Source organism: Delphinapterus leucas, chromosome 3 (genome assembly GCF_059928025.1).
Source record: "Delphinapterus leucas isolate spDelLeu-1000000601 "Yukka" chromosome 3, BTC_Dleu_Yukka2, whole genome shotgun sequence".
Classification (NCBI taxonomy): domain Eukaryota; kingdom Metazoa; phylum Chordata; class Mammalia; order Artiodactyla; family Monodontidae; genus Delphinapterus; species Delphinapterus leucas.
The window spans coordinates 70,350,677-70,375,499 of NC_143131.1; positions in this window are offsets into that span (position 1 = coordinate 70,350,677).

The following is a 24,823-nucleotide window of genomic DNA, read 5'->3' on the forward strand; positions in this document are numbered from 1 at the left end:
CTAAGCTTACCAGACACTGAAAGTGAAAGTGTGGAGATGTTCTTATGGTCTATACAACAGTGAGCATGAAAAGATTAAATAGTAAAACTTCAAGATGCTACAGCCAGAAGGCATGTTTAATTCTATAATGCAGGACATACCTTTCTATGACTCTGTCTAATAGGATTATTTTATACCTCTGATTCAAATTGGAAGTCATTCTCTACCCACAAAATGAATAAAATGAAAAACACTTGACTAGGACAACAGAACCAATTGATCAAATAATGCACAGACGGATTAAAAGAAGTCAATGTAAGACAGAGGTATAATAGGCTTTTGCCCAGATGCAGAAATGCAAATCAGACTATAATCAAGAGATGGAGAAAAGTGATAGCCCCAAGACAAAGGTAGTGAAGCCATGTGATAATGAACAGGTATTCTTCACAATTTCAGGAAGAAGCAAAATGCCATTAAAATGCTGTTGATTTAGACTTAAATTTAAAATCTAAATTGTAAGTAGTTACAAACAAGGAAGTTTCTTTTACTGTTATAATAATGTTGGTACAAAAATGGTCTCCAGTCAGCCCAATGGTCTAACATAGCAAGAGACACAGAAATGGACACCTAGAACTTGACTACAAAGAGAAAGGACAAACTTTTTATTTGCCCACATCTGATTATGAGTATTTCCACTTCTCTAATGATAAAGAATAGAAATTCTAGAATTAAAACTCAATGAATATTATTTGGAGTTGGTTACTTGTGTAATTAAAAGAATTAAATAATAAAGATGTGTTATTATAATGTCTGGTTTAATTATAGATAATATTGTGATAATGACTTTGATCACGCATCTTTAATTCTTTATGGAAAAAGGCTACAAATAGATACACAGATACATTATAAGTCTTTTTATTGCACAAGAGTTGCCATCATAGTGTGTAAGTAAATCAAAAGAGTTCGTTTCATTACAGGTTGAATTAAAACAATATGAAAAAGAATATATATATATACACACACACATATATACATATGTATAACTGAATCACTTTGCTGTACACTTGAAACATTGTAAATCAACTATACTTTAATTTTAAAAAGAATATCGAAAGGAAATAAAAAGATGAGAAGGCAAAAAAAGAGTTCATTTCAGTAGCAAATCTTAAAAATATGGGATGTGGATACATAAAGGTAATAAATAAATGAAAAACACTGTATATTATATTTTGACTTAAAACATAAACATCCATTCACCAGTTTGATATTGGCCAGAGATAAATTGGAATACTGACCAGTCTTGGTTGATTGCATAAACCATCTCTAATGCATCATCTCCAATTTCCAGTGTCAATGTCTTTAAAATAAAAATAGAACTTAGACACATTTTTAAAGCAATATGAGTGTCAGACCTTTCCAATTTTTACTATGTTTCTTCAGTCTTTTAAAATCATCACATAATTTTTAGTCATTTACATATATCAAGTCTTTCCAAAGCATTCATTTTAGATTTCATTGCAATAGCTTTTTCCTTAGATATTTCATCACTTTATATTATAGTTATTTAAACTTTTGTGATTGCAGCAAGTCTTCAATCCAAGGTAGAAATAGATATTCCATGGCAAAATAGGGCATATCCTATGAGCAATACATTTTCAGCATGCCAAGGGCATTAGATAGAATATGTTATATGGAAAACTTAATTCATCTGTTAAAATGATTAAAAAGAGGTTTATTAAGAGATCTACTACAGATAATTAATTAATTGATGGATGACTATATAAATGTATACATTAATATAGACAAGAGTCTAATGTAAGGAATAGGTAGAAAAGAAAAATGTCACATCTTAAAAAATTGTCAAGAATTTCTAAATTAGAAAACAAGATTGGAATTCAGTTTTTTCAATATTTTTTTAAAGAGCAGGAAGATATAGTTTCTACAGTTGTTTATAACTCATACAATTATATGGGAAAAAGTGTAGGAAAAAGAAGAATCTGTTTATTTCTGAAATCCACATGTATTCTCTCACTTCATATTGTTAATTTGCAGTAATAAGAAAAACAAACTATTAGTATTCTTTGTAGTAAAATTGCTACTTAGAATCTGTGGTCTTCATGTGGTTGTTCTATTTTTCTAAGCAAGATACAAAGTAAAACACCTATCTGTGGTTGGTTTAACTTTTTTGAGGTCAATCGTGGCAATGTTCACTTGTTTTACATAGAGATCAATTTCTCTGAACTGAAGAGAGTCCATAGAACAAGTTCACCCACCTGGTAAGAAATTACTATTAGACAAATCCAGCCCCAGGAATCGGTAAGCAGGAAAAAGCCATGGAATATTGGATATCAAGATTAGCTAATAATTTTTTTTACTCAAACTGCCACTTAGAATATGGACAGGGTAGAGATTAAAAGTAGCAATTAATTAATTAATCCGTTAATCAATAAGCATTACAAACCTGTCCCAAGTTCAGATAAACACATATCTAGATATTTTCCTTTATTACTTACTTAGGGTAGTGAGAGAAATGGGGTTAATCATTTATATCATTAAAGTGTCTAATTTACAACAGACAAAGTTAAAGTCCTTATTCTGGTCCAAATGTGATGGGCTACAGAGTGAAGAAAACATATGCTAAATTGATGATTAATATTTGTTTCAATTTTAGCAGTTTAACTTACTTCAAGTTGGACGAGCCCAGCATAAAGAAAGCCAAAGTTTGTTTATTTCTAATCTGTAAATTTTGCATAGCTCTCAGTTTTTTATTCATACATTTACCCCTCCAACCTCTTTATGTAAAAATCCAAGATAGGATGTTACAGGCTGAAGCAAGGACAGTGCACCTGCTTCAACAGCACATGTTATTAAAATGAGAACAGTAACAGGAGGTCCCAGTTGGAACCGTGACTGGTGCTCAAAGGCCCTGACCAAGTTCTGCCAACACCCCACCACAAATTGTCACATATCTAAATGTGTGTGTCACCTTCCCCATAGACTAGTAAGATTTTAGTCACAAATCTGGGAAGGCACTCTCCCTTTCCCAAAGGATTACTAACTTTTTGTCTTGAAAGGAAAGAACCCTTAAAAAGCTGGACTCTAGATCAAGAACAAAGGCTTAGCCAAGTCAAAGGCAAAGAAAACCTTTATAAACCTGCCTGCTGTAAGTTAGAGCTGAGCCCATCTTTATCCACCATGAACTCTCAAACTGTGATATCATTCTCATGTCTACCAAAAGGGCTATGGCTCCTGGGCTTGCTTACATCTGCTGCCTACCTTTAAACCTAAGTCTTCCTACTCACTGTGCCTGTAACGCCTTTACACATCTGGGTCCACCTCACTATCTATTGTCTTCATGTTTCCAGTTTTCCTGTGAAGTAGGTATAGCCATTAAAAATAAAGAAGCCCTAAACTATAAGACATTGAGAAATTTAAGTTGTTAAAGAGAGCCAGTCTTTACATTTTACCTTGTAAATTACAATAGTATATAACATCTACACTGAAGTTCATCCTCAAACGTATCAAAATCTTCATCCTCAACCACATCAAAATTATGCACTAAACTAGTGCAAATTAGAAGATTCAAAAAAGAGGGTAGAAATTTGAGGGTGTTATCAGCATACAGCAGCCAGTATCATGAAATAAACATCCTAACATCCTATAGATGTATATATAAAACATGTGATATATAATATGTGTTTTATTTATACATATAGGTATATATTTTATATATACATTGTGTATATATACATAATCATAGATATGTGTATACATACATACAATCTTACATGTATATACATATATATATATACATACATACATAATGAGTTGGCATAATTCCCCATTGAAGTACACTTAACAACGAACTTTTAGAAACATGATTATCAAACAAACAAAATTTCTCAAGAAAAAACTTCCAAAAAATGCTTGTCTCCTTTCTCTAAAGGAGACTCCTTTCACTAAAATATATAACTTATTTCTTGGAATGGATACATAGGCCTTAACATATTTTGTTTAAAAGTAATACCTTCAACAAATTAAATGTATTTTCTCCCTATAAAAAGGAAACAAAATCAGGTCCAATTTGGGAGATTGTCCTGAGGTCCTTCCACAACAATTACAAAATGCAGATTTTTCTACACCCTTACTTGTTTTTATCTACTTGATCTGTCAAAGTTGTCAAAGCAGAGGTGAAGTTTTCCACCACAATTGTGTTCAATTTGTTCTATATTTTTCAGTGTCATTGTCTTGTTTTCTATAATAGGCATAATCTGTGGAGACACTCAGAACTCTCTTCGTACTATTGCTCCATCCCTTGTGATCTGTATAACTAGAGTCCTCAGTTTTTTACTCAGTGAAAAGGCCTTGATAATCAATGTTTTCTGAAAATGAAATGAAATAATGAATTTTCCATAATGTCTGACATATGTTAAACATTTGAATTATAGCTATTGCCATTACATATTTTCATTATACTTTGCATGTAAAGGTTTATGAATTTTATAACTTTCATTTTATGTTTCATTTTATCAATTTAAAATTAACCTTTAGTCACTGATTTGATTGTCTTGATTTTCACTTTGCTTGAAATTAATAGTTTTACTCTGGGCCCTTTTGTTTCATTTGCCCTTTATTTTATTACTAATCTTTCTGTGTCATTATGATTGGATATTATTCTTAGTGCAATGAAAAAGAATTGAAAGTTTTTAGCAAGGGAGTGACATGATCTGATTTATCTTTGTTAGAAAATTACTCTGGCTCTTAGTTAGCAAATGGACTATCAGTGATGAACAATAGGAAGCAGAGAAATGCTTGAAAAGGCAAAAAAAGAAGATAGTGACTTGGACCAGGATGGGAGTAATGTTTTGGCTGGGCAGGGGGAGGAGGCCAGTAAAAGAAAGACAAGGTTCTAGGTTCCCTAAACTGAGTAATTGCAAGGCATGTGGGAAAATTTATTAAAATGAGAACAATTTGGGGGGGAATGGGTATAGAGGAATACAGAATTTTGGGGGGGTGTCATGTTAAATTTGAGAGTTTATTTGATTTCCTAGTCAAAGAGTCATATCAAAAATAACAATTATGAATCAGAGATCTAAATTTGTCAATTGAAATTAGTGAGATCACTAGAGAGATGGTCATGTGATTATAGAGAAAGGAGGTCATCCTGACTGCACTGCACATTTCAGTATTTGATAATTGAACAAAGGAGGAGACATAAAAGAAGACTGAGAGGGGAGTTGGGAAGATGGCGGAAGAGTAAGACGCGGAGATCGCCTTCCTCCCCACGGATACACCAGAAATACATCTACACGTGGAACAACTCCTACAGAACACCTACTGAAGGCTGGCAGAAGACCTCAGACCTCCCAAAAGGCAAGAAACTCCCCACGTACCTGGGTAGGGCAAAAGAAAAAAAGAAAAAACAGAGACAAAAGAATAAGGACGGCACCTGCACCAGTGGGAGGGAGCTGTGAAGGAGAAAAAGTTTCCACACACTAGGAAGCCCCTCCGCGGGCGGAGACTGCGGGAGGCGGAGGGGGGAGCTTCGGTACCGCGGAGGAGAGCACAGCAACAGGGTGCGGAGGGCAAGGCGGGGAGATTCCCGCACAGAGGATCGGTGCCGACCGGCACTCACCAGCCCGAGAGGCTTGTCTGCTCACCCGCCGGGGCGGGCGGGGCTGCGAGCTGGGGCTCGGGTTTCGGTTTTGGACTGAGCGCAGGGAGAGGACTGGGGTTGGCGGCTTGAACATAGCCTGAAGGGGTTAGTGCACCACGACTAGCCGGGAGGGAGTTCGGGGAAAAGCCTGCACCTGCCGAAGAGGCAAGAGACTTTTTCTTCCCTCTTTGTATCCTGGTGCGCGAGGAGAGGGGTTTAAGAGCGCTGCTTAAAGGACCTCCAGAGACGGGCGCGAGCCGCGGCTAAAAGCGCGAACCCCAGAGACGGGCGCGAGCCGCGGCTGAAAGCGCGGACCCAGAGACGGGCGCGAGCCGCGGCTGAAAGCGCGGACCCCAGAGACGGGCGGGAGACGCTGGGGCTGCTCCTGCCGCCACCAAGGGGCCTGTGTGCGAGCACAGGTCACTCTCCACACCCCTCTTCCGCGGAGCCTGTGCAGCCCGCCACTGCCAGGTTCCCGGGAACCAGGGACAACTTCCCCGGGAGAACGCACGGCGGGCCTCAGGCTGGTGCAACGTCACGCCGGCCTCTGCCGCAACGTCACGCCGCCTCTGACGCCGCAGGCCCGCCCCGCACGCAGTGCCCCTCCTTCCGCCCCCCACCCCCGGCCTGAGTGAGCCAGAGCCTCCGAATCAGCGGCTCCTTTAACCCTGTCCTGTCTGAGCAAAAAACAGACGCCCTCCAGCGACCTACACGCAGAGGCAGGGCCAAATCCAAAGCTGAGCTCCTGTGAGCTGTGAGAACAAAGAAGAGAAAGGGAAATCTCTCCCAGCAGCCTCAGAAGCAGCGGATTAAAGCTCCACAATCAAATTGATATACCCTGCATCTATGGAATACCTGAATAGACAAGGAATGATCCCAAATTGAAGAGGTGGAATTTAGGAGCGAGATCTATGATTTTTTTCCCTTTTCCTCTTTTTGTGAATGTGTACGTGTATGCTTCTGTGTGAGATCTTGTCTGTATACTCTTGCTTCCACCATTTGTCCTAGGGCTCTATCCGTCCATGGTTTTTAAAAAAAATTTTTTTTCTCAATAATTAATTTTATTTCTAATAACTTTATTATACTTTACCTTCGTTCTTTCTTTCTTTCCTTCCTTCCCTCCTTTAGACAACGAATCACCCCAAATTGAGGAGGTGGTCTCTGAGAGCAAGATTTATGATTTTTCCCCCTTTACCTCTTTTTGTGAAGGTGTATGTGTATGCTTCTGTGTAAGATTTTCTCTGTATAGCTTTGCTTCCAACATTTGTCCTAAGGTTCTATCCGTCCCTTTTTTTTTTCTAAATATTTTTTAATTCAATAACTATATTATACTATATTTTATTTTTACTGTATCTTTTTTCTTTCTGTCTTTTTTCCTTCTTTCCCTCCTTCCTTCCTTCCTTCCTCCCTCCCTCCCTCCCACCTGTCTTTCCTTCTTTGCTTCTTTCTTCCTTCCTTCCTTTCCTCCTTTCCTTCTTTCTTTCCTCATACTTCTACTAATTCTCTCTACTTTTTCTCCCTTTTATTCTGAGCCGTGTGGATGAAAGGCTCTTGGTGCTCCAGCCAGGAGTCAGGGCTCTGCCTCTGAGGTAGGAGAGCCAACTTCAGGACACTGCTCAACAAGAGACCTCCCAGCTCCACATAATATTAAACGGCGGAAATCTCCCAGTGACCTCCATCTTAACACCAGCACCCAGCTTCACTCAACGACCAGCAAGCCACAGTGCTAGACAACCTATGCCAAATAACTAGCAAAACAGGAACACAACCCCACCCATTAGCAGAGAGGCTGCCTAAAATCATAATAAGGCCACAGACACCCCAAAACACACCACCAGACGTGAACCTGCCCACTAAAGAGACAAGATCCAGCCTCATCCACCACAACACAGGCACTAGTCCCCTCCACCAGGAAACCTACACAACCCACTGAAACAACCTTAGCCACTGGAGACAGACATCAAAAACAACGGGAACTACGAACGTGCAGCCTGCAAAAAGGAGACCCCAAACACAGTAAGATAAGCAAAATGAGAAGACAGAAAAACACACAGCAGATGAAGGAGCAAGATAAAAATGCACCAGACCTAACAAATGAAGAGGAAATAGGCAGTCTACCTGAAAAAGAATTCAGAATAATGATAGTAAGGATGATCCGAAATCTTGGAAGTAGAATGGACAAAATGCAAGAAACAGTTAACAAGGACCTAGAAGAAATAAAGATGAAACAAGCAACGATGAACAATGCAATAAATGAAATTAAAAGTACTCTAGATGGGATCAATAACAGAATAACTGAGGCAGAAGAACGGATAAGTGACCTGGAAGATAAAATAGTGGAAATAACTACTGCAGAGCAGAATAAAGAAAAAAGAATGAAAAGAACTAAGGACAGTCTCAGAGACCTCTGGGACAACATTAAATGCACCAACATTCGAATTATAGGGGTTCCAGAAGAAGAGAAAAAGAAAGGGACTGAGAAAATATTTGAAGAGATTATAGTTGAAAACTTCCCTAATATGGGAAAAGAAATAGTTAATCAAGTCCAGGAAGCACAGAGAGTCCCATACAGGAGAAATACAAGGAGAAATACGCCAAGACACATATTAATCAAACTGTCAAAAATTAAATACAAAGAAAGCATATTAAAAGCAGCAAGGGAAAAACAACAAATAACACACAAGGGAATCCCCATAAGGTTAACAGCTGATCTTTCAGCAGAAACCCTACAAGCCAGAAGGGAGTGGCAGGACATACTGAAAGTGATGAAGGAGAAAAACCTGCAACCAAGACTACTCTACCCAGCAAGGATCTCATTCAGATTTGATGGAGAAATTAAAACCTTTACAGACAAGCAAAAGCTGAGAGAGTTCAGCACCACCAAACCAGCTTTACAACAAATGCTAAAGGAACTTCTCTAGACAAGGAACACAAGAGAAGGAAAAGACCTATAATAACGAACCCAAAACAATATAGAAAATGGGAATAGGAACATACATATCGATAATTACCTTCAATGTAAAAGGACTAAATGCTCCCACCAAAAGACACAGATTGGCTGAATGGATACAAAAACAAGACCCTTATATATGCTGTCTACAAGAGACCCACTTCAGACCTAGAGACACATACAGACTGAAAATAAAGGGATGGAAAAAGATATTCCATGCAAATGGAAACCAAAAGAAAGCTGGAGTAGCAATTCTCATATCAGACAAAATAGACTTTAAAATAAGGACTATTACAAGAGACGAAGAAGGACACTACATAATGATCAAGGGATCGATCCAAGAAGAAGATATAACAATTGTAAATATTTATGCACCCAACATAGGAGCACCTCAATACATAAGGCAAATACTAACAGCCATAAAATGGGAGATCGACAGTAACACATTCATAGTAGGGGACTTTAACACCCCACTTTCACCCATGGACAGATCATCCAAAATGAAAATAAATAAGGAAACACAAGCTTTAAATGATACATTAAACAAGATGGACTTAATTGATATTTATAGGACACTCCATCCAAAAACAACAGAATACACATTTTTCTCAAGTGCTCATGGAACATTCTCCAGGATACATCATATCTTGGGTCACAAATCAAGCCTTGGTAAATTTAAGAAAATTGAAATTGTTTCAAGTATCTTTTCTGACCACAACGCCATGAGACTAGATATCAATTACAGGAAAAGATCTGTAAAAAATACAAACACATGGAGGCTAAACAATACACTACTTAATAATGAAGTGATCACTGAAGAAATCAAAGAGGAAATAAAAAAATACCTAGAAACAAATGACAATGGAGACACGACGACCCAAAACCTATGGGATGCAGCAAAAGCAGTTCTAAGGGGGAAGTTTATAGCAATACAAGCCCACCTTAAGAAGCAGGAAACATCTCGAATAAACAACCTAACCTTGCACCTCAAGCAATTAGAGAAAGAAGAACAAAAAAACCCCAAAGCTAGCAGAAGGAAAGAAATCATAAAAATCAGATCAGAAATAAATGAAAAAGAAATGAAGGAAACGATAGCAAAGATCAATAAAACTAAAAGCTGGTTCTTTGAGAAGATAAACAAAATAGATAAACCACTAGCCAGACTCATCAAGAAAAAAAGGGAGAAGACTCAAATCAATAGAATTAGAAATGAAAAAGGAGAAGTAACAACTGACACTGCAGAAATAAAAAAAATCATGAGAGATTACTACAAGCAACTCTATGCCAATAAAATGGACAATCTGGAAGAAATGGACAAATTCTTAGAAATGCACAACCTGCCAAGACTGAATCAGGAAGAAATAGAAAATATGAACAGACCAATCACAAGCACTGAAATTGAAACTGTGATTAAAAATCATCCAACAAACAAAAGCCCAGGACTAGATGGCTTCACAGGTGAATTCTATCAAACGTTTAGAGAAGAGCTAACACCTATCCTTCTCAAACTCTTCCAAAATATAGCAGAGGGAGGAACACTCCCAAATTCCTTCTACGAGGCCACCATCACCTTGATAGCAAAACCAGACAAGGATGTCACAAAGAAAGAAAACTACAGGCCAATATCACTGATGAACATAGATGCAAAAATCCTCAACAAAATACTAGCAAACAGAATCCAACAGCACATTAAAAGGATCATACACCATGATCAATTGGGGTTTATTCCAGGAATGCAAGGATTCTTCAATATACGCAAATCTATCAATGTGATAAACCATATTAACAAATTGAAGGAGAAAAACCATATGATCATCTCAATAGATGCAGAGAAAGCTTTCGACAAAATTCAACACCCATTTATGATAAAAACCCTGCAGAAAGTAGGCATAGAGGGAACTTTACTCAACATAATAAAGGCCATATATGACAAGCCCACAGCAAACATCATCCTCAATGGTGAAAAACTGAAAGCATTTCCACTAAGATCAGGAACAAGACAAGGTTGCCCACTCTCACCACTCTTATTCAACATAGTTTTGGAAGTTTTAGCCACAGCAATCAGAGAAGAAAAGGAAATAAAAGGAATCCAAATCGGAAAAGAAGAAGTAAAGCTGTCACTGTTTGCAGATGACATGATACTATACATAGAGAATCCTAAAGATACTACCAGAAAACTACTAGAGCTAATCAATGAATTTGGTAAAGTAGCAGGATACAAAGTTCATGCACAGAAATCTCTGGCATTCCTATATACTAATGATGAAAAATCTGAAAGTGAAATCAAGAAAACACTCCCATTTACCATTGCAACAAAAAGAATAAAATATCGAGGAATAAACCTACCTAAGGAGACGAAAGACCTGTATGCAGAAAATTATAAGACACTGATGAAAGAAATTAAAGATGATACAAATAGATGGAGAGATATACCATGTTCTTGGATGGGAAGAATCAACATTGTGAAAATGACTCTACTACCCAAAGCAATCTACAGATTCAATGCAATCCCTATCAAACTACCACTGGCATTTTTCACAGAACTAGAACAAAAAATTTCGCAATTTGTATGGAAACACAAAAGACCCCGAATAGCCAAAGCAATCTTGAGAACAAGAAAAGGAGCTGGAGGAATCAGGCTCCCTGACTTCAGACTATACTACAAAGCTACAGTAATCAAGACAGTATGGTACTGGCACAAAAACAGAAAGATAGATCAATGGAACAGGATAGAAAGCCCAGAGATAAACCCACGCACATATGGACACCTTATCTTTGATAAAGGTGGCAGGAATGTACAATGGAGAAAGGACAGCCTCTTCAATAAATGGTGCTGTGAAAACTGGACAGGTACATGTAAAAGTATGAGATTAGATCACTCCCTAACACCATACACAAAAATAAGCTCAAAATGGATTAAAGACCTAAATGTAAGCCCAGAAACTATCAAACTCTTAGAGGAAAACATAGGCAGAACACTCTATGATATAAATCACAGCAAGATCCTTTCTGACCCACCTCCTAGAGGAATGGAAATAAAAACAAAAATAAACAAATGGGACCTAATGAAACTTCAAAGCTTTTGCACAGCAAAGGAAACCATAATCAAGACCAAAAGACAACCCTCAGAATGGGAGAAAATATTTGCAAATGACAAAGGATTAATCTCCAAAATTTACAAGCAGCTCATGCAGCTCAATAACAAAAAAACAAACAACCCAATCCAAAAATGGGCAGAAGACCTAAATAGACATTTCTCCAAAGAAGATATACAGAATGCCAACAAACACATGAAAGAATGCTCAACATCATTAATCATTAGAGAAATGCAAATCAAAACTACAATGAGATATCATCTCACACCAGTCAGAATGGCCATTATCAAAAAATCTAGAAACAATAAATGCTGGAGAGGGTGTGGAGAAAAGGGAACACTCTTGCACTGCTGGTGGGAATGTGAATTGGTTCAGCCACTATGGAGAACAGTATGGAGGTTCCTTAAAAAACTACAAATAGAATTACCATATGACCCAGCAATCCCACTACTGGGCATATACCCTGAGAAAACCAAAATTCAAAAAGAGTCATGTACCAAAATGTTCATTGCAGCTCTATTTACAATAGCCCGGAGATGGAAACAACCTAAGCGCCCATCATCGGATGAATGGATAAAGAAGATGTGGCACATATATACAATGGAATATTACTCAGCCTTAAAAAGAAATGAAATTGAGCTATTTGTAATGAGATGGATAGACCTAGAGTCTGTCATACAGAGTGAAGTAAGTCAGAAAGAAAAAGACAAATACCGTATGCTAACACATATGTATGGAATTTAAGGGGGAAAAAAATGTCATGAAGAACCTAGGGGTAAGACAGGAATAAAGACGCAGACCTACTGGAGAACGGACTTGAGGATATGGGGAGGGGGAGGGGTGAGCTTTGACAGGGCGAGAGAGAGTCATGGACATATACACACTAACAAACGTAGTAAGGTAGATAGCTAGGGGGAAGCAGCCGCAAGGCACAGGGATATTAGCTCGGTGCTTTGTGACAGCCTGGAGGGGTGGGATAGGGAGAGTGGGAGGGAGGGAGACGCAAGAGGGAAGACATATGGGAACATATGTATATGTATAACTGATTCACTTTGTTATAAAGCAGAAACTAACACACCATTGTAAAGCAATTATACCCCAATAAAGATGTTAAAAAAAAAAAAAAAAAGAAGACTGAGAAAAAGCAGCCAGAAAAGTAGAATATTCAGAAGTGTTGTGTTATGGAAGTAAAGAGAAGGAAGACTTTCAAGAAGGAAGGTACTGATAAGTAGACTTAAATAAAGTCTACAAAGTGACCACTAACTTTAGCCTAAAGAAATAGCTATGGTCTTAGTTCCAGTAAATTCAGTAGAATAATAATGAGGGAGGCCTATGCACAGATGTTTAAGCAGAGAATGGTGGGTTGATCAGAGTGAACTGAAAACTTTAGAAAAAAATGGATAGAAACTGGCTCCAAGGTGTTTCCTCTTTTAGCATCACTTATCCATGCTAGGTTATCTCTTCATTCTCTTTCCTCCATATTTATCAGCATCTTGTCCCTTTAGTTCTTATATTTTACATTCAAGGAAAGTTCATCTTCCCCATTACTAATCAAATTTTGACATTGTTTTTGCTCTTTGTTTAAACCAGGATACACTTTAACTCTATAATTGAAAATTAAGTATCCTAATATTACTTTCTAAATCTTAATAAGATCAATTTTAATATCAACAAATAGTCCTTGAAACTTACCTAGTTATATTGTCATATGGCCTGGTCTCTCTCCTGTATCATAATGGGCATATCCTTTTTCTAAAATATTTTTCCGGTTCTTATAATAAATCATTTTAGAGATTTATATGTATTTCCTCTGAGTCTTCAGAATAATTTCCTCTTCTTTCAACTATGGTAATTTCCCCAGAGGCCTCATGAGATATCTAGTAAATTCTGATGGTTGACAAAATACAGTAGGCAAGGCTAGCTCTTTCCCTACATATTTGTCTATTTGGGGACTAGTTGAAACCCCATCTTAAATCTACAGCCAGTGGATCGATGTATATGAATTTTAATCTGATTTCTAGTGTTTATTAGATTTTTATGTATCAAGACTCTGCTGGTCTGAGATGAACTATTTCCTCATCTAAACCAATAAAGCATCTGAAAACCTGTTGTCAGATGGGCCATGTTTTTCTGCTCTATGTGAAAAAAAATTATTGATATGTACCCTTTTTACTTCTACTTTTCCATGGATTTTGTATTAGTGAGTATTCCTCCCAGAACCTAAAAGTAAATTGACTGTGTTTCATAGAATTTAGTATTAGAGCATATTCTCATCTTGTTATCTTTGTCTATTTTTAGGTATCCCACTAAGAATTTGTGTCATTTTGAATAAGCGTTTGTTAGCCAAAAGGTATTTTAATCAGGATTCCCACAATTCATACTCAAGCTGATCTACAAAGTATTTTTTTAATTTGGGGAATTTTAAAAGATTTGTATAGATTAGTGTGGAGAAAATACTACTATTTTAAAAATGAATTTTAAAGATCTCTTAGAGTAAAAATAAATTCACTAACAGTCTACACGCCAATAAGATAATTTATGTGAATAATTAAAATGAAATAAGAAACAAAAATAATTTATATTTATACCAAGAGATTGAGAGTATTGTGTAATTTGTAAAAATAATTGTCCTTTTTAAGCCTTCCAAAACAGGATTCAATGTACTTCAGAGGAATCCCAATTGACTAATAATTCTTTTTTTTAAATATTTATTTATTTTTTTAACATTGTGGAAGTGCCTTTAAATTTATTTATTTATTTATTTTTGGCTTCATTGAGTCTTCGTTGCTGCGCACGGGTTTTCTCCAGTTGCGGCGAGCAGGGGTTATTGTTGGTTGCGGTGCGCAGACTTCTCATTGTGGTGGCTTCTCTTCTTGCAGAGCACAGGCTCTAGGCGCACAGGCTTCAGTAGTTGTGGCACGTGGGCTCAGTAGCTGTGGCTCGCGGGCTCTAGAGCGCAGGCTCAGTAGTTGTGGCACACGGGCTTAGTTGTGCCACGGCATGTGGGATCCTCCTGGAGCAGTGCTGGAACCCATGTCCTTTGCATTGGCAGGTGGATTCCTAACCACTGTGTCACCAGGGAAGTCCCCCAATCCACTAATAATTCTTATGCCTTTTCTATATATTATTAATTCAATTTACCCTGGCATAAAGAATAATCCTGGAGTTGTGGCAATCTCATTTTGGAAGTTGAGTTGTTTGTTATTTTCACTCACACTTAAGCAGAAATAGTCTGCTGTTAACTGCATATTATATGACTTTAAAGCACCAAATTGTCATTGTTACTTTCAGTGTCTACGCATTCTTGTCACATGGGACTGTTATCAGTCTTCTGTAATGAGAAGCTTAGTGAAGAGAAACTTTGTTTACCATTGACTGTCACACAGTTTTGCTCAGAAGGAAAGAGTCTGTGAATTTTAAAATTACACATAACTCCCTAAATCACTAACATCTTTTCCTAGTCACTGGGGCAAAGTTTCAGTTTATAAAAACAATTCCAAAGAACATAACTTTGGATCCATGGTGACAAGAGTATTCATAAGCTTAATGGTGTGAATGCATGATGATTTATGCACCAGAGACAAACAAAAACAAAGGAGAAATCAATAATTGGAATGGAAAATACAAAATGTGCCAAATGATTATCCTAAGTATTGAGGGAAAAAAGGTTAACCATAATGCTGTACTTTATACAAATGAAAATGTCCAGTGTATTCCTTTCCCACAGCAGAATAACACGTTAATGACTCTACTCAATATCATTTTTGTTAATGTGACATCCAGGGAAGCACTCCTTCTGGAGCCATAAACCATGTTCAAGAACAAAGATCAAAGCTGTTACCCATTGCTTCTCACTGGTAGCTGGAACTGAAGCCCTGGGTCAGAATGGTCAGCATTACTGTAAGTGGCTGCTTAGCCATTTAGAATTAGGGCTGTAGCCTAGCTTCATTGTTTCCTCTCCTGAGGAATAGCAACCATATGTACATATTTACAGAACATTTTCAGTATAACACTCCAGGACTTGCAAAAGAAGAAGACCCCTCTCCTTTCTTCTGGAAATTTCTGCATATTTAATTCCTACTTCTTCAGAAATCAACTCTAATCTCTTTCTTTTGTAAAGGTTTTTTCTGCATTGAGAGAAACACATTTCAGAATCTATGTGGAGGTGGAACAAATTAGGATAATAATGGGTGTTAGTAATAGTTAGTTGAGCATGGGGTTCAGGGAATGGAGATGGGACTGGTGATGTAGAAATCTTCATCCTAATATCCTCGGTGTGGAGACTGAAATCACTTGGGCTGATAACGTGGTTCAGAAAAGATAGAAAGACTGTGGACCTGGAGCTAAGATGCTGAGGACTGTGGCCAATTGCCCTTGATTTGTGTGCTTCTCAACATGGCCAGATATACCATCATTGCCCACTAGGGACTGTAAACGAACCACTCTGAAGTGCTCAGGAGTTTGATATCCCTTAATCCCCTTCATGGTGCTCTGTCCATTAACTTCCTTATCTCATATCTCAGCCTGGGTTCTGAGTGTTTCTTAGTGTACCCTCTTATGATTTTTATTCTATGTCTTGTGGCCATCTGACTATTCAAGACAAGCTAAAATATATGTATTTCTTAATTTGTACTAAGAACTTTAAATATGATAGTATTGATGGGTGTAATTTTCATAACAACTCTCTGATGCAAGATTATCTCCCCCATTTTAGAGGTAAGGCCATTACGTCTTAACACAGTTAAGTAATGTGCCTAGATTAGTAAGAAATGAGCCATGGCTCATAATCAAGTCTATATTACACTAAAGCCTATTTGACTGTTGTGCATACAACTCCATCTGCTTTATTTGTTCAAGAGAGGATGTCTCTCAGCTGTTTGATATCTTTGCCCAAAAGGAAGAGTGTACCATTCTTACATGGTCAGAGAAACAAAGCAGCTAGAGATGTATGTGTATGTGGGTGTGTACGTGTGTACTTGCATGTGTGTGTGTATGTGTGTGTTTAAAATTGGAGAACCATCTCAACCAAAATTGGTGTTTCCAAAGAGTGATAGAATGTAATGAAAAGTTCATCCCCTTTGCAATATTTTCAATATTAATTTCAACACCTAATTTCAATTTTCAGAGCTTTTCTAAAGTGAATTACTCTTTATATCTTAAAATATATTTCATGTCATTTATGATATGTGTTGTGTAGATGTTGGTTTTTTAAAAGGGGCTGTGTACAAAAATCACAGGGCAATGTGGACTAAAAAGAAGCTGATATGTAGCAGTTTCTGATTTGGGTAAAATGAATATAATGAGAATTTCTGTTTATGAGGACAAAATTATATTTAGACAAATGTTTGCATTACTTTATTCTAATACACTATTGAGCAGACCATTATTAACATTTGAACCAAACAAGTTTTATGGGTCAAAGAAATTTTTGAAAAGGATTTCAATTACCGCTTAAGGCTGTGGACATTCAAATGTTAGCAAATATCATTTATGAAAATTAATTAGTAATAAAAATAAGAAAATAGTAGTAATTTTAATAATATCCTTATTATGTGGCAATAATAGCATAACTAAAGTTGATAACATTTAGTGGGTAAGTTTTTCTTTAGTGCACCCACCTGCTCCATGGTTTCTCCTTTCTCCCACCTGCAGTATTCTAGCCCTCAAATTTTCTCCTCAGACACCCAGTGTTCTTCAGTTCAACTGGTCTATTCATAACCCATATCACACTACTATATTTAAAATAGATAACCAGCAAGGACATGCTGTATAGCACAGGGAACTCTGCTCAGTATTTTGTACTAACCTAAATGGGAAAACAATTTGAAAAGAGGATTGATACATTTACATGTATAACTGAATCACTTTGCTGTATACCTGAAACTAACACAACATTGCTAATCAACTAAACTCCAGTATAAAATAAAAATTAAAAAAAAAACATATCTGAGGAATCAGAGATACAGACTGAGGAGTAAATAACTTAATTGTCTAAAGTGGCCCTCATAGAAAATTTTACTTTGTAATAATTTCTGTATAGTGGAAATCCAGGTAACTATTATTATCATTATTATTTTATTTCCATTCATTTAATGCTTATTATGTGCCTACTAAACATTAAGTGTTGCTGCAACTGCAGGTACTGTTATCATCTTCATTTTACAAATAAGGAAGCCAAAGATTTCAGCTGACTCATGCAAGTTCATACAGTTAGTAAGTGGAGAACTCTATATTTTAAAATTATTTCTGTGTGTATATGTGTGTTTGTGTGTAAAATATGTGTATTTTTTACAGAAGTAGCCATTTAAAAAAAATAAACTATTTTGTCTACATGTAAGGCTGCTCAATTCAAATATATAGAAACTTTCACTGAATTTACAGTTGCATAACTTGCTTTTCTACTCTAATTTTGTATATATTTTCCACATAGCCTCTGGTCTTACCATCCTATTTGGAATTAAAGCAATTTTAATTTTATAAATATGCTATTTGTTTTCCCAAGTATTATAATAATAAGTACTTATTAGAGAGGTATATCTGCATTTTAAAAGTATTTAGTAACCAATAGTAATAAATCAAAACATCAGATACAGAACTTAGAGATTTTTGAGTTTAAGATCATTAGTTTGGTTTGTCTAGATAGGAAGTACATACGAAACCATTACCTTACAGCTTCCTCATCACAATTATATGTGAAGTGAGTAGGTAGGACACTCTATTTCTTTAAAAATAATACCCTGTCAAAATCATAAAACTTTGCTATCACAACTGACACTAATTGGCATCCTTGTTAGCACTCTCGAAAGAGAGGTCAAAACTGGAGGTTCACAGAAGCTGAATTGCCCCTTCTTCTAAGTGGTTCCTCTGGGTTGAAGAGCAGAGATGAGGAAACCTTAGAAAAAGTTTGGAATGAACTTTTATTATAAGGAAAACAAAAGATGTTGATGTTGATATGTGAGAAATGATGGATATCTTGGTAGAGAGTTATATAGGAAACTTACAAACAGATGTCTAAAATAACTGAAAAGATGAGATAATAGTAATTCAGTTCCACAATGTCTTACTCAAAGCCTTTGAGGCTGGATGTGATTATGTATAGAACTTCAGAGAGGTATGTGGGGGAGAAAAAGTACATATACTTTATGTAACACCACAGGATGGCAAGGGGCAACATTACATTAATATTTTTACAACAAAATTATATGACTATGCATAACAAGTGCAATAAAGGCTATAAATATCCTCATGTTAGTTTAGATCAAAGTATGCCACCAAAAAAGTGAGTTTATGTGAGGTTAAGGTTTGCTACCAAATACGTCATTTTTTAAATTTCTGTTGTAAAAGATTTTGGAATTTCTGAATTGCAGATATAGTATTGTAGACTTGTACAAGAATTGGGATTATTTTATTAGAAGGAAAGGTACTGAAAATTAATTAAAATGTGGACTTCATTTTTTAATTTACGTTTTCAACAAATATCTATCAAGCACCTACTACATGCCAGTTACTATGATAGGTGAGACAGTGATGAACGAGACAAATGTGGTCTTATACTTGAACAGTGTTTTGTAACCAGCTTTCTTCGTCTCCAGTGAAATCAGAAAAGGAAGCAAACATTTTAACTCATAGAAATTAAGTAAAAATGGAATAACGCTTCTCATTTCTAGGGTTATTTAGTACAGGAAAAGTTTACCTAAGTAGCTTATGGAATCCACTCTTTTCTGGAAATCTTTCTTAAGCTTCTTATTAACCAAGATAATAATTCAATGTTAATTTTCCAAACTCTGATTCTTATTAATTCTTATAACAGAATAGTTTTCAGAGTACCAGGTCTATATGTTTATATGATTGTAGAAATTAATTATTTTGCACACACACACGCACACACACACACACATACAAATTAAATAGCCACTAGTCAAGAGATTTGATATATATATATAAATCAATAAAAATCCAATTAAATTTTGGCTATCTAAACTGACTAAAAATAAACATGATAAAGATATAAACTAATACATGAAAAAGTCAACATATTAATTCTGATTTCTCTCATTTTCAGTTAAGAATTTTTGACAAACGGGAACAAAGCCCTATTATTGTCATTTGAAACATAGTACCAAGGACTTTGTTGTTGTTGTTGTTAGTATTTTGATATCCAGAGACCAGTGACTCGGGAAGCCAGCAATATAAACACCTACACCACTGTTTATTTATACGGAAAAGACATTTTCTATTCTATATCCTTCTAGAAATACCACTACCCTCTCACTAAGATTTTTAGAGAATCTGTATGTGCCAAAAAATATTCACATATGCGATAGTGATTCTAACTTTTCCTAAAGTTTTTTTCTTCCTTAATATTCAGTAATGATCATTTTCTGTAGCCATGCATATACAAATGATTAAACCAAACAGGCCAACTGAGTAGCTGTTTTTCACACATATACACTTTTGCAAATATATACCTACATTTGATAGACAAATAAACATTGGATTTTATTTGTTGAGATTTGATGACCAAAGCTGTAATGCTACCATCATGCAGCCCCTTGCTAGGGTATACTGGAATGCCATGAGGCATCTTTCCAAAAGATGTCTCTAAAGATGCTAGGATATGAGTGACTCTTGTAGAAAAATAATGATCGTTACCTCTAGAGCAAAATAAAACATCTTTGGAATGGGTCAGGTCCAAGGTCATTCCATAAAAAAGATTTTCCCATATAAATGGAAATTGAGACATTCCTTAAACTATATTGCACCAGCATGGGAGAAATTTGAGGCTGTTTACACTTCCACTGAGGCACATATTCTAGACCACCAGGGAAAATTAAACAACTCTAAGATTCTTCTAAGTCATTAATCTAAGCCTTCTCATAGGTAGGAGAGCGATACAATCAGCAGGACAAAATGTTTGATGTGTTTTTTACTCTCAGTCACAAAGACAGGAAAGGAGAGGAGAGCAATGCTCATTCAAGAATATTAAGCAAACCCTTTGATCAGTGCACAATGAAAGTAAATGTGATTAAAGCAAGTGGTTGATATATTAAGCATAGCTCCACTGGCTGCTAGACCTTGGTCTTGTTTCTCAGAAAGAGCCACCTCGTAGGTGCACTCCCTCCCTATTGGGTTGCCTTGGATTGCATATAATCCTGGCCTTGCTGGACATGTACTAGATAGTTTCCTGATAATCAGTATTGATACTAAACACGGAAGATAAAACTTAATCCTAGAGACTGAGTGTTGAGCAGATGTTAATGATTAAAAAATCTAAGAGTTCATAAGGAAATAATGAAAGAGAACCTCCCCAGACAAATAACAAAGATTGCAAGACCAAGCTGATTAATCCTAAATTCCCTAAAAATGTTTTCTCCAACTGACTTGTATGGGTGGGTACAGGGTTGTAAAAGAGTCGTATTGAAAGACTGTGCAATTTTGTACTGGGGAAAGGTGTTTCTTGTGAGACTGTCAAAAATATCCACTAAAATCAGCTTGAGGTGATGGACTGTCTCTCTTTATCTCTTATTCTGCACAAAGGTAAAAATAGTCAAGTGACTTCTGCCTGATTAGTCTTTGTCTTATTTCAAGTTATCCCTGTAGTTGTTACCTCAAAGGCCCACAAAAAAATTAGATGGATCTTGGATGATAAATAGATTTACCTTCTGTGAAATCTAGTCTAATCACCTAAAAAAAGGGGGCATTAATAAACCCTCCCATCATATAGTTGTTGTGACAAATAAGTGAACTAATGCAATGTAGAAAGTTTGGTACAGTGCCCAGGGAAATCTCAATACATTTGAGTTATCATCATTATTTTAAGAATTGTGAGGTATGCTGCTTTGCACACATGTACTGTATTCCTCCTTTAAGTTCCACTTTCTTAACTGATGCTTATGCATTGATAAGAGTACTATACTGTGTTAAAAATACCCCCAGACTGAAGGTAAGTAAAATTCTACTGTGGTTCCTGCCTTACCAGGGACTGACTTTTTATATGATCCAGTAAAAGTGCCTTCAAAACTACAGAATTGTTTCCTTGTCTGTGATATGCAGAATCTGGTTCAACAGCTCTAAGTTGCCTTCTTAACCTCTGGAATTATTTAATTCTTATGATCAAAATATACTATATTGTTTATGCAATAATAACCTAAACTGAGTAAATATAGTCATCCTTCTGGCTTTCTAGATGAGATTTGAACAAATATAATTTTCATGGTTTCCACAGCTATCTACAATTTTTTAAATGCTTAGCTATCATGTCTTTACACGAATGTCAAAGTTGCTAGCAACTGCACCCACACCACTATCCTCTCTTAGAAGATTAAATGTATACCTTTAATACTATAGAAATTGAATACCGCCTCACTTAGGATATATGAATTGCATAGTTAGCCGGTTCTACTTTTTTTATTATTCAAGCACCTCCCTTAAACTAGTATGTTGTTTTATTACCTATTTGGACAGAACAGTTTGAGAATATCTGAAATTTTTGACTTCAATAAACCTTAAATGATCTGAATATATACTGTTGGTTGTCTGAAAGCCATCCTTCTTTTCTTCTTTGCTAAAAGAATCCTGGTTTTGTTTAGGTATTACTGACCACATATTTTAGAAAAGACTTAAGTTCCCAGGGGCTACATCTTGATTAGTTACACCATACCCCTTTGGAGTGATTGGTTCAGAAAAAGTCATATGACCCAATTTTGGGAAAAGAAACATAAGATAAAGTCTGCAAGGTGGCTTTTAGGGAAGCTTTCTTTGCTCTTAATAAAAGAGAAAAGGGGAGAAATGTAGTTTTATTCCCTCCGGCCATTATTTTCTCTGTATGGTGTCTGGAACTGCAGGAAGTGTTTTGTGTCCAAGATGTGAGCCAGACTAAGAGGCTGCAGAAAAAGATGCAGAATGAAAAAAAAAAAAAAAATCTGCAGTGGAAATATGCAAAAATCTGGATACTTCAGGACTTGGCTGAGTCACTAAATTTGTCAACACTGGAATTTAACCAACTCTAGACTAGTTGTTGTGTGAGATTATAAAATGACTTTATTTACATCTGAAAGCATCCTGCCTAGTACATAATATATCAGTCAAAAAAGCTAGCTACTATAACAAACATCCAAGATCTCAGTGTCTTAACCCAGTAGGAATTCATTCCATGGTCACTGCAGTCAGATTTGGGTTAGCAGAAGTCTGTGCTCCATGTAATCATCCACAACCCAGGCTTCTTCCAGTATGGTTCCACCTCTCTTATATGCAGCCAAGTAATGGGGAAAGAGAGAGGTAATGGGGAAAAGTTCCAATACCTGAACTTTGTCATGTAACCCAGTCTAATCAGTTGGGAAATGCAGTCAAGTTATGTGCCCAGGAGTAAGAAGAAATTGGTTTGGCAAACACATAGTGTTGTCTCTAATTTTCCTTTAGCAGTTCTAATATGGTAACAAGTTTTTAAACAACATATCAGTGTTGGCTTAATCACATGGGGCAGCAAGTGCAACAGTCACCTGCTTTACCACCTATCCCACTGAAAAAATGCTTTACCATAACAGTGTCATGTTTTGAAAATAAATTTGCTGGTTACATATAAAGTTCATAAAGAATCCTTCTTCCTCCTCCAATAAAATCAGATATATTCTCTCTACACACTGGATGATGCAAAATGGATGGGATTAATTATATGGCATCTTCCCAAAGATCATTTATTTTTGAATGGAAAGAAGTCTGTTCAGTCAGACTGAGTATTTAACAAAGTGAATAATAAAAAAGGGTGACTTCAGATATTTAGTTTAGGATGCAAAAGTGAATGCTATGTTTATTAAGTGAATCCTAGCCAATAGAATCTACTTTCTCTGGATGGTTTGTGAAAACCCAAAAAATATCTCTAATATCACTTTTGATTTGTTTCTCCTTTAATGTTCCTTTGTTATACTACCAACATCAAAGATTAAAAGAAATTGTTGGATAAATTGTCTATGGTCTCTCATATACATCTTTAGGTGTGTATGTGTGTATGTGTTTGTGTATTCTCAGTGGCCTTATTTTACATACTCTATTTCAGAAATAAAGTTTTTCATGCAATAGAGAAATGCACAGATCAATCACAAAACTATCTTATCATTGTCAGTAGCCAATATCTAATGTTTATAGGAAAAACAAAAACTCAGGAAAAAAAGATAACACTGAGCCACTCGTGGGAGATTTTTCATGTCTGGTGGGTGACAGAGAAAGTGAAGCAAGACCAATCCCATTACCACTAGTTACGCTTCAGCCACCTCAATTTCATTCATTTTGTTTTTATTTCTGATGTGCAGAAGCCGTTTGATAAATTCCCTTCTGGGGACAGACCAGTCTTGGAAGGATGTACATTAAAAAGTTATGAAGAGTACATAATTTATTAAACCCAACTCATTATTGGAAACCGTTAGCATACAATTCATTTAATAGGAATCATTGGTGGAGAAAATGACTGTTGTTTTGATCTGATCGCATAAGCTATGGCGTAATTTTCCTTGTCTGTGGCGATTTACCTAATCTTGAACAACATGAATACTGACTTAAACTCTGCTTGCTACTGGAAAACAGACACATATATTCTGTTATTTATTAATGGCTTTGGCTTTACATTTTTATTATGTTCTGTTACAGATAGACTCTCCAAGTTTTCATCAAAATGATTGAATAATTGAATAGAGTAGCTATACCCCTCAGTGCACAATGGGACGGGAAAAGGAAACGGTTTTACTGACAAATACCAAGTCCTCAGGCCTGTCATCTATTAACAACTTTCACGCAGGGAAACAACCGATCAATCAAAAAAGATCGCCTGTCTGCCTACTATGTACAAAGAGTAAGCCTTAACATTGTGAAGAGAAAACATAAAATGTCAAGGGACTAAGGAGGCAAGAAATATACATAAAAATAGCTAGCTAGAAATATAAAGCAGTATGTCATCAAATCCTAGACAATATAGAAAAATACTAGAAGAGGTTAGGGGAGGTGAGAACTCAGTAATCCTGGAGGCCAGGGATAATCTTTACCTTATAGCTTCATCTATGACCCTACTGAATCTTTCTTCATGTAATTTTGAACATTATTTTGTGAGCCAAAAGTTATAGAACTAAGTCTTTTAATGCCAGGATAATTTCAAGT